General features: G+C 39.8%; 1 long non-coding RNA gene across 1 annotated transcript in view; it reads left to right on the top strand.

Annotated features, from left to right (window-relative positions):
• LOC123478843 (uncharacterized) overlaps nucleotides 1–19,069 on the top strand; it is a 28,216-nt gene extending 9,147 nt beyond the window's left edge. Inside the window, exons 2-5 of the long non-coding RNA XR_006654219.2 lie at nucleotides 7,593–7,876; nucleotides 11,389–11,534; nucleotides 12,195–12,270; nucleotides 18,729–19,069. This is a non-coding gene — a long non-coding RNA (uncharacterized lncRNA). The remainder of the gene's footprint in view (nucleotides 1–7,592; nucleotides 7,877–11,388; nucleotides 11,535–12,194; nucleotides 12,271–18,728) is intronic.
• The last annotated feature ends 1,160 nt before the right edge of the window (nucleotides 19,070–20,229 follow it).

Here is a 20,229-nt window from a genome sequence, read left to right as displayed (position 1 = left end):
CCAAGTTTGCCCCAGTGGTGGTAGTGGTGATGGTGAGGGGGGGCATGTAGTGAGTGGGGGAAGTGGGGAGGTGAGAGAGAGCTGGTGTCGGATGAATTCAGATGAGATAACCTTTAAGAACAGACAGATACAGGAAATCTAGATGGAATGGCAGGATTATAGCATGTCTTTTTTTCAGACTTAAGGGAGTTGGAACTAATCGCTGGTGTGGCTTGAGATAACGCTCGTTTCTGCAGGAACAGGATGTGTGTGAGGAGTCTTAGGTGTGGGTGAATGTCTTTGGTGTGGAAAAGGAGAGAGAGCAGGCCTTTGGGGGTGTCTGGAGCGAGGCTCACATTGGCCACCTGCTAATGGCCAAAAGCGCCATCGTCAGAAATGGTTCACCCGACAGAGGGCTTTTGGAGCTTCGCTGTACAGAGAAGGCAAGAGACTGAGGAAAAAGTGCCTCACACAGTGAGGCTTTCACGGGGCTTCCCGAAATATCTATGCCGGTCAGCAGGCATGCGAACCTTGCACACTTTATACATATTACACTAATCCCTTTGAAAGCACAGTCTGCACCTTCTGAAGGCTGCACCACCTCGTCTGACATTCTGGGCTCTGAATGAAAAATGAAGCATTAGATGTGTTGCTTTTTGCTACCTGCATAGCAAATGGACTTCAGATAAAGAGATTTCCGTACATCTATATGTCCTGGGCTTGCTCTCTGCATGTCACCTTTATTTATACAGAATGAAAATTTTCATTGCCTGGAAAGGCCTTTATTGGGACCTGTAAGAAGTTGGCCTCAAATCTGGCAAGCAGGCTTCCAAACAAGCTCAATGTCCTTGAGCAAAGAAAGAAGTAAAATGTTTGTTTTATTTCTTCATTAATATATCTACAATGTTTGCCTTTTGCCATTCAGGTTTTAAATAAATATACTTAATAATGGACATTTACGTCAGTCACTTAATTTGTTCCACAGAGTATTTCGAGCCTATGAACGGAGCCAAAATAAAAGCAAACTGTTTTATCAAGGTCCACCCCCCCCCACCCCCCGCCCCCAGGCTGTCTCCCACAGTTAAGTCTTATCTCCTGGGATTTGCTGTGATAGGAGAAGCTAGCTCCCGGTAATCCAGGTGTGCCTCATTTTAAGAGCAAGGGGATGTTATTGTGTTTATAACAGCTTTTGCTTTGGAGGTACTCATTACAGATCTGTTCTGAATAAAGCTTCTCTTTTGCTTTTAAAAATCATTTGCATGTACTTTTCCAGGAACAAGTTTGCTTACCGTGTGCTGCTTGGACACGGGTTTGTCCTGAGCAGATAGAATGTTCAGGAACTCCGAGGTGATTTGAAAGATGCCCTTGTGGGGGCCTTGATGCTTAGTGATAAAATTCCTACAGGTCAGCATTGTCCTGACCTCCTTTCTGGCCAGACAGTTCCATCCTGTCAGGTGCTTCTCTAAAGGCTTAGAACAGGTAAAGACCTGAGGTGCAGCCAGGGGCCTGGTGTAGCACAAGGAGCCAGCCCAACCTTGGGCTAAGACTGTCCTGAGGACCTAGCCCACCTCCACCGCTGCCTGGATCTGAGGCCTCGTGTAACTCGTTTAACCCCTACAAGGCTCAGATCTCTTGTTGGGAAAGTAGGGCGGTCACACAGACTTCACAGGGTTGTCATTAAGGTTAAACTCTCCTCTTCTCTTCCAATTCTCACTTTGGTTTGGATAACTCCTGCTCAGCTTTCAGTCCCCAACTGAGATGTCCCTGCCCCCCTAAGTCTTCCCTGCTCTGTCAGGGTAGGATCCTCTTATGGGCCTTGGCTTCACCTTGTGTTCCTGTCGTAGCTGTTTTCATGCCACATTGCATTGTGTCTCTTGCCCATTAAACTGCAAGCTCTGTGAGGACAGGAATCAGATATGTACGTGTATCTGGCAGGTGTCATAGCGCCTGGACTCACTCTGGGCTCTCAGTATTCGTGGAATGGAATTAAATTAAGGCGTAAAATACCTAGTGCGTGGCCAGGGGTGGCAGACCCCCTTCCTATCCTTGCTGTGTCTTAAACACATCACAACTGTAGGCAGACTATTAATACTCTGAGAGCCATTTCACACACAGCTGGGTTTCTCTTCTGCCTAAAGCTAGAACTTCTTCATTTCTCTGTCTCCATAGACACATTTTTATATAAAATTACTTCCTGTTTGCATCAAATAGCCTTGTTTTGAAGACTTCCTGACAATGTATTAAAACTACTTAATGAGACCCTCTGAGAGCGATCCTCCTAGCAACCAAGCAGGATCTGGCGGTTAGGTGGTAAGACCCTGCAGGAGTAAATCTCCAGGGCGGGGAGAAAAGGGCACAGGGAGCTTGAGAGGCTGGGTTAGAGTTGGGTGGCAGGGAGACCAAACCAAAGACAGGGGAAAAGATAGGGCACAAAGAACACTGACCTCAGCATACATGTTTAGCAAGCTAAAATATTGAAAATAAGATGATATGTTATGGTTCATCACTGATGCTTTCTTCTGAATAACAGGGACAAGGAAGAGGAAGAAGTAAGGTAGGGTTGTGGCAAAGAGCAAATAAAAGGCTGCTACCAGACCGCCATTTAGCCCTAAGACCAAATGGGGCCCGTCTTGGAACAGTGGTGGTGCTGATTGTTCCCAGATTGCTTGGCCCATAATTAGGTCTCTGTGACCTCACCTGAGCCTGCCTGTGCCTGTCACCTGCCTTCCTCTCCTGACTAAGAAGGGAAAGCTTTCTTGATGGCTGCAAAACTTGGCTGGGTTTGAAATGTTTAGGATCTTTTAAGAAAAAGTTCAGTTCTATTGACAATTCTAAGTTACGTTGACCTTAACAGTGATGACTAACTTCATGGCTAAAATCACTGAGAGATAATAATTCAACTAATTCTCAGGCTATTTAAAGTAAAGTAGTCCCTTCCTGTCCCCCTAATTTTACTGGGAAAATTCACCAAGGAAAGGGAAAGCCAAAAAGGATGATATGTCAACATGCTCGCAGAGAATGGAAAATGAGGGAGTTTCTCTGTAGCTTGAGTTAATAAGTTGAAACCACCTATGCTGAGAGCTAGGTCATTTTCAAAAATTTTATTTTACTTATTTTAGAGAGAGAGGCAGGAATATTGATTAGTTTAGTTGTTTCACTCATATATGCATTCATTGGTTGCTTCTTACATGCTCCCTAACCAGGGATTGAACCCACAATCTTGGGGTATCTGGACGATGCTCTTACCACCTGAGCTATCCAGCCAGGGCCAAGAGCTAGGTCTTAAGAAAAGGTATAAGTTTCTTAACTTATACCTTAGAGGAAAGATTTAAGGAGACAGTGACTTGGATTGAAGGGCGCTCTAGCTGAGGGGTCGAGTGGTGAGTACTCAAGTATTTGAGTGAATAGAATACATTCATTCAGTGATAACATGAAGTGTAGGGAATGGACCAACCAAACTGGACCAGCTCTCCTTCCCTTGCTTCAGCCACATTTTCCAAATGCTTGTTTCTATCTTTTTTTTTCTCTTTTTCATCTCACCAGTTGTACGTATACTACCAAGTAAACTGAGCTTCTTCCCATGCATTTGTGTATCCTAAGGACTGCAGGACCCCAGTCCAATACTCACCATTGTTCGCTCCTAATATTCTCCCATTTTCACTGACTCCGAGCACCTTCCCACCCTCTATTCCTTGTCATGTCACCTGTGGAGATTTGCTTCTCTGTGCCTAAGGCAGTGCCTCTGGTTTCCAACACAAACACTTTAGCCGACCATCTCCTTTAGTTCTCACCAGCTTATCACCTCTGTAAATTAGCTTGCTGGATATCCCAGGTGTGGGTACTGAGTGGGGGTGGCAGTGAATGGGAAGAGCAAGGTAATTGAAGAATCTGGAGATCTTCATGTGAAAAGTTCAGGGCAAAGTAGGCACAATGTACTGTGATCAGCATAAGAAGTGGGTGCCAGATGCAGCCGGGAGCTTGTCGGAAAAGCACAGAGAGGAGACACTGGGTCTGCCAAAGAGGAGTGGCCCTGCCTGTCTATACCCCCTTTTCCCGGTGGGCTGCCCCCTCTTTACATTAGGAATGGTTAAGTGAGCGCTGCTCGTCTGACGACCTAGCTGGATGGGTTATTCTCTTACAATGAGAAAAATGTTCTAATGCCTTTGACAATCTACTCATGGCAAATATATATTATCTAAAAGATTGAAGGTGGAGGGGGATTCTCATGTATCGATACTGGAAACAGAACCAAAGAGGAGAGAAATGTAAAGGGTCCCTGTCAGGAGACAAAGGCAGGAAACAGGAAAGCAGGAGCTCTTCATCTGAAGGAGTGTGGCCTCAGTCCCCCCTTGGCTCCCCTGTTTGGAGGTTAAGGATGTGGATGTGAGAGAGAAGATACGGAGGTGGAGAAAAAGATCAGACAGCATGTCCGTGTCTGAGGCCTGCTCCAGGTCGTGCAGAATCCCAGAGCAAAAGTGCCGTTCTGCCGATACTGGACGGATTCGGGACGTCTGCGGTGCTGTAAAGGCCCTCTGCTCCTCTCGGTCCAGCCTCTGTGTCCTACTTCCTTGGCATGATTCTGCAGCCAACGTGCTTCTTAGTGTTCCGCAGTGACTTGCTCATCTTCATTGTCTACCAAATAATGGTAAACACACCAACTTCTTATTAAATCAAAGCATAGTTCTCTAAAATATTACATAAAAGGTAAATAAAAAGTTTAGCTCAAGAATAAATGAAAACCAGGACCAAATATCTTTTGGTTTCTACCATTTGGATTAAGGGTGAGGCAGACATAAGAAAGCTTACAGTTCTGTTCCCAGCTCCAATTTTCAATTATTCTGTCAACAAACATTCAGTGGGTGCCAGGTGAGTGCCTGGTGCAGGGCGGGGCACAACGGTGCGGACTAAACTCTGCATTCCCCCCTCTGGCATGTCTGTTCTGTTGGAAAAGCAGAAATTAATCAAATAATCACACCTCTTTATGACTGCTAACTGTGCTATGTTCTAAGAAGGGAAAATGCCATCACTGTCATACTTTCCTGCAAAGTGTAGAAACAGTGCTGATCTCATAGCACTGCCAGGCCCTGGCTCAGACAGACTGGGCTCCACGGAGACCTGCATTGAAAGGTTGTTCTTTCTGCTGTAAAATCGGAAAGGGCAGGATGAGGATGATTTCAATGGCTGAAGACTTGATGGGACAGTAGGAATTTGATTAGACTCAGGACAGTATTCTCTTGCCTCAGAAAGCCTCTAGTAACCCTCTTTCTGGGTCACTGGGCGTCCAGGTTAAACTGAAATGACCACGGCTCCCCATCTTTGAGGTGGAGGCATTTTTAAGATCCATCCTTGGAGAAAAATTAACTTTACGAAGGCAAATTTTAGATGGTATTAAATTGCTTTGCTTTCATCAGGAATACTATTTAATGCACTAATATGAGCACGAAAGGAAAAAAAATTACAGTAATTACTAGTGTAACACCCAAAATTTAAAAATTCTAATTAAAAGAGTAATGGCTATAAAACATATTTTCATTTTTCAATGGGATTTAAACAATGTCTTTAATAAATTCTCAGAAAATCAGGACTTCCAAACTTTATGGCAAAATGATACATTCTCAATACATATTAGATGATGATATTTTGTTTACATTCCAAGAGTTTATACAATGGTATAAATTGAGGTGGCCATCCAGAAGTTTTCATTCCTAAAGCAGATAAGAGAAGGTTGATTTGAAGACTAAAATATTACTTCCTTTGTGGTTATGTTGTCATAGAAGTTTAGAACTTTAAATTTGTCATGTTTCCCCATGTCAATTTTTCTCTTCAGGCTGTAGAAGTGTCACTTTTCCTTCCTCAGAACCCCACACCCGCCGTCTCTTTGCTGCTCCCTTGTCCTAACAGTTGGCACACTAATCTGTATAATTCGATTTCAAAGGTCTGCAAACTATCAATGCAGTAACTGAACTTGTAATTTCTTTGAGCGATGCAGTAAATGAACTTGTAATTTCTTTTAGCGAGAGACCCTTTATGTATATTTTCCTCTTTTCCATTCATCATGATGGACTGTGTCTGAAAGAGGCATTAATTTCATGCTCAAATGAGGGTTTAAGCTGTATCTACACATAGTAAAGTGAGCTCATTCAGTCATGTCTCCTGGACCTGTTTTAGTAACTTCTTTAGCATTTGTAACTTTCCGCCAGCCAGGGTGACATCTCATGTTTAGGCTGAATCATTTACACTAATCCAGAAGGTCTGGACATCCTCAGGAGGCCACTGGTCACTGCAGTCACTGGGGCAAGTCTGACCATGGCCCCACCCCCACTCTGTAGGAAGACAGCAATGATGTGCTTTCCAAAAGATGGAAGATGAAGGTGGTTTTCAACCATATAAGTAGTAACAGGTTATAAGGACTTGGCCTTCATATGGGATCCTGTTTCTTTAATCACACACCACGTACATCAAGACTTGTTATTGCTGCAGCTTGACAAAGTGTCAGGTAACCAGTCAACAGCAGACCTGGTCTCCTCAAAGAGGTTGTACCATGCTTGTCCACAAGTCCTATGTGTTAGGCTTCTGTGTCCACCCACCCTCTATTCCTACCAATTATCAGCCCAGCTTGATAGTTTAAAGGATTAAAATGCTGAAATGGTAAACTAATTCCATCTAAAGTGCTGGTGTCAATTTAATGAATCAACATGTTACCATTTCTAAATAAACACTGAGTTGTAACTGGACCTTACTCCATTGCAATGTTGGTAAGTTTAGCTTACTACAGCATCCCCCTGGAGGGCTTGTTAAAATGCGGAGGAGATTGCTAACTCCTGCCCGCAACGTGTCCTGCCCCCAAAGTGTCCAACTCAGTCTCTCTGAGGTGGGCCCTGAGAATTTCATTTCCAACAAGTTCCAAGGTGATGCAAAGCTGCTGGTATGGAATCCACACTATGAGAACATTTGTTCTCCTGGCTCTCAACCCTGGCCAATAAAATGTTTACCACGTAACTTCTAAAAAAATTACTGGAGAGTGACTAAACCCCACTTCCTGAGACAGTAATTTAGCTGGCTTGGGATGGGGCTTAGATAATATTATTGAAGCTCCCCAGGTGATGCTATCATGCAGCAGGGTTGAGAATGAATGCCTTAATTCAAAAGCAGTAATAAGTGGGAATTATAGGCATCAGGGCTGGGCCAGAATAGAGGCTCTTTCCCTTCCTCCCCTTTGGCCCCTGGGGTATAGACAACAAATGGTATGGTCAGTCTTCACCCTCACCTAATGGGACATGTAGGCTGATTTGCATCATTTTAATTTGATTAGCAATATGAGGTTCAGGGAAATACAGTGATTTGCTCAGACAAGAAGATAACAGAAACTTAGGGCTCCCTCTTCCTTCAAACATCCTCGATTAGTCCCTGATGTGCTAGAAGGCCAAGACCTGGCATTTCACTTCTCAGTGGCTTTTGAAACATGAGACTCAGTCTGTGCTGGGCAGAGATATGTGATTTACTTCTGAGAAGCTTGGCATCAAACGAAGTTACCATTTTCACTTGCAAGTCTGGTGTGTTTCTCAAGAAGATGCATTTAAAAAATAATTTAATCTCTTGTGTTTGCTTTTAAGTGATGGGAAAACATGAGTATGAATTCAGTTTAATGATGAATCACCAGCTGCACGGAGCCCCCAACGGACTGACTCACTCGGTGTCTGACTCATGTGCTGTTGGGTTTACATTGTTTGAAGACGGATTGCTATGACTACTGGAGGTGTTCAACTTTCTCCGGAATTTTTGAAAACCATTGTTTACGGTTTATAAAAAAGAAAAAGAAAATACGAACACACACATGTACGCACATCAAGACTTTAGCAGCGAGAATGGCTGTAGTTCCTAAGGTTATGGCTATAAGGTAAAGTAGGTTATGAGTCCTGACTAGATAAATAATAAATACGTTTTGTTGCTTGACAAGTATGATTGATGTACATGAGCAACCCTCCTCAGGATATGTATTTTGAGTTGCTTCTCAAGAATTTGGATGAGTTCAAGTGATAATTCACTTGTCCCTGATGTTTTGGTCCCAGTGAACAGTAGTAAAAAGTTACAAAGTGATTGTGAACACTAAGAATATAAGGGGATATAATGCACAACCCAGGGAATATGGTCATTCATACGTAGTAATAACTGTGTACAGTGGCAGATGGTTGCTAGACTTGCTGTGGTGATCACTTTGAAAGGTACATAACTGTCAAATCACTATGTTACACACCTGAAACTAATACAATATTGTGTGTCAACTGTACTTTAATAAAAGTAAATACAAAAAAGAATATAAGCATTTTTAAGTTCAAATTCCTTAGGTTTATTTCTTACATTTTGTTTTAGATAACAGTGTTAATGATCAACACTTAAGGATATTTTTACTATTTTACTTTTGCTCTTAGAGGTACAAAAATTAATTTCCTGTTTTCTGGGTTCTAAGTTTAGCATCAGACACCTGCATTGCCTCCCGTTCCTTCTAGTGGAGGTCGGACATACAGTTCGAACAAGGCTGCCCATGACTTTGTTCTTTGAAACAATTGCTATCTTTTCCTTGATGATCACTCACAACACATCGAGAAGATACTCTCTGTATAAACTAAATGGTAGGTTATTGGATGGCAGAAATCAATCTTTTAAATCAAAACATCCAAAGTCATATGGTGATGATTTTAACATAATACCTTAAAATGACCAGAAATAGGTAATCTTTTCTTGGAGGAGCTCATGACATAGATGTTTTAAAATTCCTGGCCTATCCAGATATTAGTGATGGAGAGGAAATGACATTGATTTGGGAATCTAAAATACGCACCCTAAGTGAAGTTATACAAAGAAAGTTAACCTTCTCTAATGTAATAGCTAAACAAAATATCTAAATAATACAAAAGCTTATTTAACTGGTTTTAATATTTTTAAAATTTTTATTTATTGATGTGAGAAAGAGAGAAAGAGAGAGAGAGAGAGAGAGAGAGAGAGATTGATTTGTGGTTCCACTTATTTATGCATTTATTGGTGGATTCAGGTAGGTGCCCTGACCAGGGATCCAATCTGCAACCTTGGTGTATTGGGATGATGCTCTGACCAACTCTGAGCCAGCTCTGAGCTAGCTTGCCAAGGCTAGAAAACTTATTTTAACTCTTATTCCCCTCTCCTGACACACCGTTTCAGAAAGTCAATAAAAACTGTGGAAATGTTTGGTTTGAATTTTATCCCCTTTTCCTTTCCCAAGCTTCAATTGATGAAGCTACTGCTGAGCAGTAAAACGTTTAGGACGACCCTGGTAGTTATGCAAAAAGACTGTAGTTTTTTAAACAAGTGATTAATTTAGAATTTCTCCAAAAGAATTGAGTGTGAAAGACTTGGGAAATATCATCAAACCAACACAATGAAAATAATTTGTGAACAACAGGAAATCTGCTAAAATAGTCTGGAAAATCTTTAAAATCTGTCTGATTAAGACCTATCTAATTGTATACACAGGCAGTTATCTTTAATTTTCCCATAAGGTTTTGGTGTATTTGTTTTCTGGTCTATAGTAGACAGGGACTCTTAGCTGCAAATAACAACAATCCAATATAAACTCTTTGGAGAAAAAAAAAGTTTTGAATCCAGGGCACAAGTTTTTTTTCAAAGCTCTGTCTTTCTCCATCTTGCTTCTCTTGACTTTTCTTTACACATTGGCCTCACTTTTATCTATTATTTAAATAAGATGGTTTATTTCTTGTGGTTAGAAAAGATAGCTGTAGGTTTCTTTCCTTCCTTCCTTCCTTCCTTCCTTCCTTCCTTCCTTCCTTCCTTCCTTCCTTCCTTCTTTCCTTCCTCTCTCTGTCTCTCTCTCTCTCCATCTCTCTCTCTCTCTCTTTCTTTCTCCAACTCACTACTGCTGAGGGAGGGAAACCCTTTCTCATACTACTTCTATATAGGAAATCTCAGCAAAGACCTAGGCTGATCCTCTTGGGACATATGTCCACTCCTGAATGACTCACAATGGCCAGAGGAAGGCTCACTCTGGCCTTCCCCCCTGGAGACCCAGAAAGGGTGGGGTTAGCCTCATTGAAAATACATAAACTGCACTCTTTTTAGGAAAGATGTGTGCTGTTACCAGAAGAGAAAGGGACACTAGATGGACAAAACACAACCCATGGCCACTCTTTGGCCATTTTATGTTATAAGCCATAAATTTATTAGGAAATTGGCCTTTCTGTTTAGTGATTTCTAGATGGGTTTTTGGGTATATGAGTGTGTGTGCACATGTATGTATGTGTGGTGACATCCTGAACTGAGCATGTCCCTGGAATTTGTCCTTGGCAATGCTTTTGAAGCTCTGAACTGGAAATGATCTGGTGAACAACCACACAGAAATGGAGAAGAAAGAAATAGGAAGATGGTGTGCAAAGGGAAAAGTAAATTCTTCACTGCTTTTACAACATTACCTTAAAACAAGTCATAAATGTGAGCAACTTGTTCTCTACTGCTGCGAACGCACCCAAGAAGCCTGCTTATGTCCCCTATTCCCAGAATGACACCGTCATCCTGATTCTATCATCATAGATCAGTATGCCTGCTTTCTCGATTTACGGAAATAAAATCATGTGCTATGTTCTATTTTATGTCTGGCTTATTTCATTCAACATTATGCTTATGAGATTTCTCTATGTTGTGGAGTGTAGCTTGTTCATTTTCATTACTCTAACATTTCATCATATGAATAGGCCACATTTTATCTGACCATTCCTACTCTCTTGATGGATACATGGGTTGTTTCCAATTTTCTGATACTATAAAAAGTGTAGCTATGTACAATTTTACATGCTGTTTGGGACAGATATGAATACATTTCTTTTGTTTATATATCCAGGAGAGAAACTGCTGGATCATAGAATATGCACCTAGTTGTCTTTAGTAGATATATCTAATTTATTTTTCAAAGTTGTTGTACTAGTTTGCACTCATTTTTTTTTACCAGTTTGTACTCTTACCAGCAATTAATGAAACTTCTAGTTGTTTTCATATACCTACTACCACTTAATATCGTTAGAGTTTTTAATTTTAACTATTTTAAAGGGTGTGCGTATGTTTTCTTATTGTGGTTTTAATTTTCATTTCCCTGATGACCAATGTGGTGGAGCATCTTTTCATGTATTAATAGGCCATGTGTTGATTTTCTTCTGTGAATTGCTTGTTCAAATCTTTTGTTGATTTTTCTACTGGGTTGTTTTTTTCTATACGGATTTATAGGAATTCTTTATATATTCTGGACACAAGACTACTCAAACACACATGCATATTTGTGGCTTGTTTTTTCATCGCCTGAATGGTATCATTAGGTGAAGTTCTAATTCTGTTGTATTTCAATGCATCGTTCTTTTCTTTTATCATTAGAACTTTGTACACCTGGGTGTTCTTGACCCTTTGCATCTCCATTTCATCCTACAATCAGCTTGTAAATATCCATGAAAAGCCTGCTGGTGTCAGATTGCTTTGAAGTAAAATTTTAAGAAGATATCTCTTGGGAAGTCATATATAGGGTGAGGCATAAAAGATTGGAAGGAGCCAGTATGTTAGGCTGGGGTTGGGGTGGGAAGGGAGACTTACCTACAGCAAAGGGAACACCATGGCCAAAGGCCCGAAGTATAAAAGAACTTAGTAAAGTCAAGAAACAGTAAGGTGGCCTGTGTGGCAGGAGGAGAGGGACGAAGGTGAAACTGGAGGGAGATGGGTCGAAGCCCACAGCCTGCAGTCTTCAAGGCCACCGTAAAGAGTTTGGATAAACGAGTGATCAGCAGACTTAGAAACTGTTGTTTTGTTTGCTTGTTTTTTGTTTAAAAATATTTTACTTTGGAATTTATTCTACTTTGTTTTTAAAAAGTAGGCAATTTAACTCAAAAAGCTCTTAGAAATTTACAAAGCTATAATTTGATTCTCTTGGACTAAAAGCAGAAGTGTAACATAAGAGTTATATATAACAAAAAGACAATAAAGTGTAATATAACGAAAGAGTTATATTAGATTCTTTGACTCAAATTTGGGCTGCCAGAGGTGCTTTCTGAATCTATTTAACTCCCACAATTCCCTATATTTGAACTCAGTGGGCTAAACCATTTATTTGAGAACTAAGCAGAAATGTCCCCCACATGATTCAATATATGTTCACTTCATGTCTATTTTCTTTCTTCTTTGTTCACCAGGAAGAATCATAAAAGAGATGAATCACCTGTACATGGAGGAGTGTGAATCTGTGCCCATTATCCTCAAGCATCCATGGTAACACTGGTAGCTTAGAACTCTTATCAAAAGGTCTTTTGTTAGTTCCAGGGCACCACTAACATACACAATGCTTACATGTTTTGATGCTTCAAAGAATCTTTCTTATTCTCTAGAAAGAATGCAGTTGCTTTAGCTACCACAACACTGCTCCATGTATAAAGTGCTCTCCAAGAGAGGCCAAACTGTTACATTAATGTCAAAATGAGCAACATATAATAGAACTTTATATCAGAGTGATTACATATGGATCTAGAAAGTAAATCCTTGTTACCTTGTCTTAATGCCATAAAAAATGCAGTTCAGTGAACAGTTGAGTAACTTTATTAGCAAGTTACATTGTTAACTATTTGAAGGATGCAAAGATGACCCAGGCTGCAAAAAAAAAAAAAAAAAAAAAAAGCTAATATTAAGGGCCTTACCTCTTGCAGAGCACAGAGCAGTAGGGTGCTCTTACAGAAAATGATGTGGGGCAAGGTGAGAGGAGATGGAAGAATAAGACAAGAGTAAGAGATTGGTAAAAAATCCAGTAAAGCACATGACTTGCCTACATTTTTTTCCAACAAAAGAAATGAAGCTAAAGTAATTTAATTCTAATCGTGGAATTTGCTATTGAGCTGCTCCCTGATAACACATGGTAACATTTGTTACAGGATTGGAGGGAAAGGAGCCAGTAGAAACCACTCCTGGCACCTTCTGACCATCTGCAGTTACCTCTAAATTCCTATTAAATTACAGCATCTGACCTGCAGAATTAAGTTTTCTTTTAAAGATTGAGTAAGGGGAAGAAAGAAGTAGTTTAGAAGAAAAAATGAGGGCTCATGCAAAATCAGCCTTGGAATCGGAGAGGCACAGAGAAGTCATTGAAGGATTAAAGATGACCTTTTTTGAGGTCATGCTCCTCTTCTAGGCTTCTGTCACACTGCCTCAGCAGATGCAGAAGCAAGTCACAAGGCCGAGGTCACGTGAGTGCTGGGATGCGGGGTCTGTGGCCCCATGCTCTCAGGTAGTTTGCACTGAAGCCCTGCATGTGGACGGTCCTGCATCTGGGCTGAGTGGTAAGGCAGCTCTGCCTCCACTGAGAAACTAGTGGGAAGGACCTGGTACTTACGTGTAACTTCATTGTAATTCTAGCGCCGGCCCTGTGCTAGCTGCATAGGCAGTACTTGATCTAAGCATCAGATTCCTAGAGGGCTGTTGTGAGGAGTATGTATAAAGTGTCCAGAACCCTGGAGGAGTTAGCAAAGTTTTGATAAATAGTAGTGATGATGATGATATTGGTGACTATGATGATGGTGGTGATGAGGGAGAAGAAGGGAAGGAAAAGGAGGAAGAGGAAGAGAAGGAGGAAAAGGATAATAATGAGGAAAAAGATAATGATGATTACAAGAACCAAGCATTGGCTAAGGCTGACTTTTTACCTAAATGTTGGGTGAACGCAGCTCACACCTAGATGAAAGTACCGTGTTTTGCCATGTATAATGCACACCCATGTTTTTGTGCACATTATACATGGGATTATTATATGCATTATTATACCCACGGTATGTAATCATTATACTCATGTATAATGCACATCCTTATTTTTCCTTCAAAAATTCGGGCAAAAAAATACATATTACACATGGAAAAATATAGGTATTTTCTTCACAGCACTGAATTAGACCCAAGCATTACATTGCAGCCTCCTATTTTTATAAGATTTTGCATATGTACACAATTTTGTCATTTCTAACCTTGTATGAATATTCATAAAACAAAGAACAGCAGTCTTCAAACGAAATCAGCTATTACAAGACACATTGGATAAAATAATTTCAATTTTAAATTAGATTCTCTTTATTTACAAATACTTTCTTTTTTTTTTTTAGTAATGAGAGAGAATTTGACATTTGTAGGGCATTTTCAACATTCTGAAAGAACAGGAAATCATGTAGCAAAATTAGCAAGTAATCTTGGCTTTTGGCTATTTTCTGCATCGAAAAATAAAATCAATAAACATTTTTGCAGGTGGGATGTTACAAAAATGTTAAGCCATGCATCATTCAAGATGATTTTAGTAGTATCTTTTTCTCGGAATTCCTCAAATGAAGGCATTAGCTACATGGTGGTGGGCAGAAAAATTGAGGATTGGAGAGACTACAGAACAAACTTGTAGTTTTCTTATTAGAAATCCTCTGGGGGCAATGTAATATATATATTTGGATCATATATAAAATTTTATAAATTCTATTGTATATAAAATTATACACTGTATATAAGGTAGGGGAAAAGTAGGTTTACAGTTGAGTATGCAAAAGAGCTTATTCTTATATTATTATTTATTAATTATCATATTATTTTTCCATACATACAAATGTAGACTTACTTTTGCCCCACCTTGTATGTAGATTCTAAATGTATAATATATACGTTTTCTAAGATTATATTTCAAGTTCAATGGAATTTTGTACTAGTCTTATTGCTGCTCATATCTCCTTTATTGCTTACCAAATAGCATTATAATTAACTGTTTTCTTTTCTGTTGGACTGTGAGCTCTTTGCAAAATGGTTTATCAGTGTGTAACGCAGTGGAGGGTCTGGGTAGCAAAATTGTAATTAATTCATAATTGTTTTTCGTTGGCTGAGTCCAGTTTTGCACATAGTAGGTGCTCAACGAGTGCTTGAATGAATTTTGAATAAATAATTGAATGGAAGGTAGTTTTGAGAGACTTGAAAATGCCTATTCTTAAAATGAGAAGAAGCAACATGCTTTCTTTTATCATTCCCGCTCCTGCACCTCCCCCTACAAAATTTGGCCTATGGTTGGCTTAGGTAAGGCTGGTAGCAGCCCACAACATTCCAGGACTGTGTGACCTTGTAGCCAAGTTTCTGTAAATGTGGTCTGGAGCAGGTGGCAAACACTATGAGACCAAAACCAAACACTGCTGTAAGCCAGTGGGTACCATTATGAAAGGGGAAAAAAGCTTTGAAGAAATTTAATAATGCATTTTGATATTTCCATCAAGTTTATTAAGTCCTTAAAGATCCAAGAAATTTACAAATTTGAAAAAGCTTTTCTTTGCAAATCGTGTACCGACAATTGAGCACATAGCAGTGAAATTGGTAGTTAAGACTACTGGGAGAGTAAAATCCACATGTAAGGTTATAAGAACTTTTGAATGAGTAATGTACTCATAGAGATGAGATTTCTTGCAGAAAACTGATGAACAAGTTTGTTGAATGTACAGTAGATGTTCTTGCTGTGTTCTTAGGCTACTGAAAAAAAAAGATGGAAGAGACATTTGGAACATGTTCTCTTTCACATTCCTTCATTATGTCTTGTTTGCCTCAAATCTTTATGTATGGATAAGATAATGTCTGGAATCTTCCCCTTCTTGAGATAGAAATATTTCCTCCTTATGGTCTAAGTCAGCATTATTTTGAAGCAATGTATATGTAATTTTAAATAAGTTTATCTTGCCCTGGCTGGTGTGGCTCAGTGGATTGAGCACCGGCCTGCCAACTAAAGGGTAGCTGTTTTGATTTCCAGTCAAGGCACATGCCTAGGTTGCGGGCTAGGTCCCTAGTAGGGGGAGTGTGAAAGGTAACCACACACTGATGTTTTTCTCCCTCCTTTCCCCTCTGTCTAAAAAGAAATTAACATCTTTAAAATAAACAAATAAATAAGTTTATCATCTTCAGTCACTTTGCAGATTGCTGTCAGCTATAAATCATCACAGACCACATTTTAAGACTAAAAAGAAATTGAAAAAATGAAGCTTGAACATAGGATGTGAATAATCTCTTTCAAGTATTATTCTTTCATGCCAGGTATTTTTAGTGGGTTTGTCAATGAAAATTAATTCTTTTATTTTTTTGAAGATTTTATTTATTTATTTTTAGGGAAGAGATGAAGAGAGGAAGAGTAACATTGATGTGCGAGAGAAATGTCAATCAGTTGTCTCTCCCATGTCCCCAGCCTGGGACCTGGCCCAAAATCCAGGCATGTGCCTTGACCTGGAATTGAACCAACAACCTTTTGGTTTTCAAGACAATGTCCACCAGGGTAAAAATGTCTTAATTCTTAATTTTTAATTCTTGAGACATTTCTGATTCTAATTCTTAATTCTTAAGACATTTCTGATTCCGAAGCCCCACCCCCACCCCCGTCAAATGGGTAGGAGACTTACTTGGACTGTCTCCAAAAACAGGACAGAAAATGTCCATTACGGTATGCTCCAATGAAGAGCTTCTTTGAGTAGAAAGTCAAGACTATTCAGAGCAGAGGACTGAAAATATGGCTGTTAGTCCACATGCTTGGCAGTAGTTAGTACCTATGGCCTAACTTCCTTTGCTGAACATTTTCATACCATCAGACTTGTTGATTGTCTCCTGGTGACACAAGAAAAATCTGGGTAGAAGGAAAAAGAGAAATTTTAGAAAAGAAACTTGAGTCTCATTAATTCGATTAGGCCTCACGGTATATAAGGTGACAATATATAAAGTTGTGGGGTATTGGAAAGAACCCCATCCTTGAAGTTAGACTATTAGGGTTCTGGCCCTAAACTCTGACACCTAACACTTTGGGCAAGTCCCTCAGATACTCTGAGATGTCGTTCCTCCATCTGCTCTGTCAATGAATTGGATAATCACAAACATTAAATGAGATAATATACACACAGTTGCTTTCTGAAATACAGAAGGTTGTGAAGGCGTAAGGTATTATTTTTCTACGTTATAGTGGATCATATCTTGTGTACTATATTAAAAGCCTACATAAGAATTTTTTACTAAATTAACAACATCCTAAATTTCTTCTTTTTGATATCTCTACTTTAGCTCAAATAAGATTCCTTGGTAATCTGGTTAGAACATTTTCAAAGCAGCACTAGAATGCTTTTATTTCTCTTGAACTTTTACAATATTGGGTGACAAATGTCTCCCTCGGTCTCTGTCACAACCCCATAGAACTAGACAAGAAGCCAGCAGACCCACCTCAGTCTGTGTCCAAATCCATCATTAGCTGTGTGACTTTGGGCAGATCCTATTATCTCTCTGTGCTTATTTACCAAACAATTAAAAAAATAGAAATAGTGCTATCCAACTTGTTTTTCCTCAGAGAATTGTTGTGGAAAGCAAGTGAGGAAATGGCCATAGGCCACTTAGTGAGCTACAACAAAAGTCTGCTCAAACAGTGATTCTGCATTACTTCTCTGACATTACCAATCATAGTTTGTTATATTGTAAATGGACTTGACTACAGTAAAAATAGCTTTCCATATTTGGGGTATTTTTCAAATGTATAGTTAAACAAAGCCATTGTGCCAATGTTTGCATATAAAGGCCAACAAGAAATGGAACTGAAATATGTAACATCTTAGCCGTAGCAAAGTAGCTACTCAAATATAAGCGGAATGCATTACCTCAAAGTATTAAGAGGATGGACCATTAGCTGCTTGGTTATTATTGCTAAATGCAGTTTCCCCTGTGTATAAAATTATCTCAGTGTTACAAGCAATCATTTCAAATCTTAAAAACGATCTGGCATAGGTGAGTTAGCTTATTTTATACAACATAAGATGAAATGGAAAAGGCTATATTTCCTGGAAAAATCCAGACAGTTAATACAAACAACACTGCATTCCGCCTATTGAAGTTCACGGCGTTTCTGATCAAATCACCATTCAAAAGGCTCCTTCAGCCCGAGATTATCCAAATAGCCTATGCCGATTCAATAAATCAGACAATTGGTGAGTAAATATCAAATCTTTGTGCTATGCTGATAAAGCTTCAAAGGTAAAATTAGTTTCAGAACAAAGAAAGATTCACAGAGAAAGAAGCGCCCATAAGGAAAATGATTTTTTTTCAAGTAAAATGGGTCTTTGACATTTTGTTTAAGAAGAAAAAGCATTTACTTAATTAAAGTTACATGTTCATCTTTCCTCTTCTGCATGCCTCTGAAATAGTTTACTGCTAAAATGGCTTGTAGTAATATTCTGACAGGCTTTGTGGAAATATATCCCGTTACCAAAAGTTACATACCATATGCTATTGGGCACATTGATATTGAATAGTTCTCATTAAACTTTGTAGGAAAGAGTCATAAGCAATTTCAGGAGTTTAAAAAAATATTTTATTTATTTATTTTTAGAGAGAGGGGAAGGGAGGGAGAAAGACAGGGAAACATCAGTGTGTGGTTGCCCACCTGGCTCCTGCAACACAGGCAGGTACCCTGACTGGGAATCAAACCTGCAACCCTTTGGTTGGCAGGCTAGCACTCAATCCACTGAGCCACACCAGCCAGGGCCAATTCTGAGATGTTTTGAACACTTAGCAGGGAACCAAGTCAAATGTTCAGTAAAATGAAGGGCTCATTTTGAATGTTCCAGTTCACATCAGTTCTGTTCTGAGTAGAAAGAGTTAGTGATTTCCCTTCTTTTCAACTAAACACTCCTTCCAATCTCTCTCTTTAATAGGCAACACCAGGCATAAAGACTGAATTCTCCCATCTATCTTCCTGTGCCATCAATGGTATGAAGAAAGATCAGCCAACAGCTCACGAGCAGTACAGACTTCAGGAAAGAGAGTGGAGCATGATGTGGGCAAAGCAGGGTGTCTTCTGCTGAGCCCTAAAAAGAGTATAGAGACACCAGCAATGTGAGATTGAAATGTTTCAAACACAGGGCAGACTGTGGCCATGAGGTGAGAGCCTCTTGCTGGCAATAATTTACCATTGACGTTTGAGGGAGAAACTAATAAACATGGTTCAAATACTCTTTGATTATGGTTATATGCGAAAGTCACAAAACTTATTGCATTGCTGGACTACTTTGTGGGATACAAAATTAAATATAATATTTGGGTTATCAAACATAGTAAATAACTGGGGTTTACTTATATAAATCTGCCAGTAAGCACTAAACTTGCCATCAAGAATTCTCAACTTGGGTTTCCAGTGCTAAGATGCCTATAAAGTAAAGCTCTCATGGTATAAATTCAGTGAAGCCAGAAGCTGGCCACAAGAACTCTCCATGTGATGCACACTGAGCATGATTTTTCAGTTGGATCCTTCCATTTGATGGTGACTCAGTTCTTGAAATGCTTGTAACTACAGCCTCCTGAGTGAAGAAATGCAATCATTGTATTCTGTTGCTTTCTTCCTTGCCTTTGTTCTGTCTCTGCCTTGACAAGCGCTCACTGGAAACAGAGCAGGGATTTATCCAACTCATTGAGTCTGAGGCAATTAAAACGATAGCTCTGGTTTGAAATTCCAAATTGTTTCAATCCTGTGCTACCTACATTAAGTGAAGCTTTACTCTGGGATAGTGAAGATGGCCTTTGGCCCCCTGGCCTCATGTTACTTAAATTTCTATTGAGAAAATTCTTTACCTTTTCCGGGGGTTTCTGTGGCAGCACTTTTGTTAAGCACTGCTTCTGAAACTTTCATGTGCGTGCAAATCACCTAGAGATTAACTAAAACAGATTGTAATTCATTCAGTAAGGTTGGGGCCTGAACTTCTACTATTCCAAGAAGTTTCTAGGTGAGCATGCTGGTTCAAGAATATACTTTGAGTTAGCAAGGCACTAAGCATTTTTTCCATCCCTTACTGCACCCATGGAAGGAAGACCAATTTATGTAACTGGTGAGATGGCAAGAATCTGACCTTTATTCATCGTGATCCTCCCGTGAAGGGAGTTATGAGGGCTGAGGCCACCCATTGGGTGTGGCCACACCTTCTGCCCTCTCCCTTTGCAGCTGCCCTGCCAATGGGTGGATTTTCTTTTTCGTCTGGCAAACCTCCTCGGCAATTTCTGCCTGTGGGGGCAGGACATCTACAGCTGGGACTGTGAGACTCGTGTCTGGAAGGTCAGTGGACTTGGTGAGGCTCCACCTCAGGAAGCCCCTCTGCCATTGGGTCTATGAAAGATCAGAAATTCAGCCAAGTAAATCTAAATACCTAATTGGCTTTATTGAAT

The sequence above is a fragment of the Desmodus rotundus genome, chromosome 11 (genome assembly GCF_022682495.2).
Source record: "Desmodus rotundus isolate HL8 chromosome 11, HLdesRot8A.1, whole genome shotgun sequence".
NCBI lineage: Eukaryota > Metazoa > Chordata > Mammalia > Chiroptera > Phyllostomidae > Desmodus > Desmodus rotundus.
This window is presented reverse-complemented; position numbering and strand designations above follow the sequence as displayed.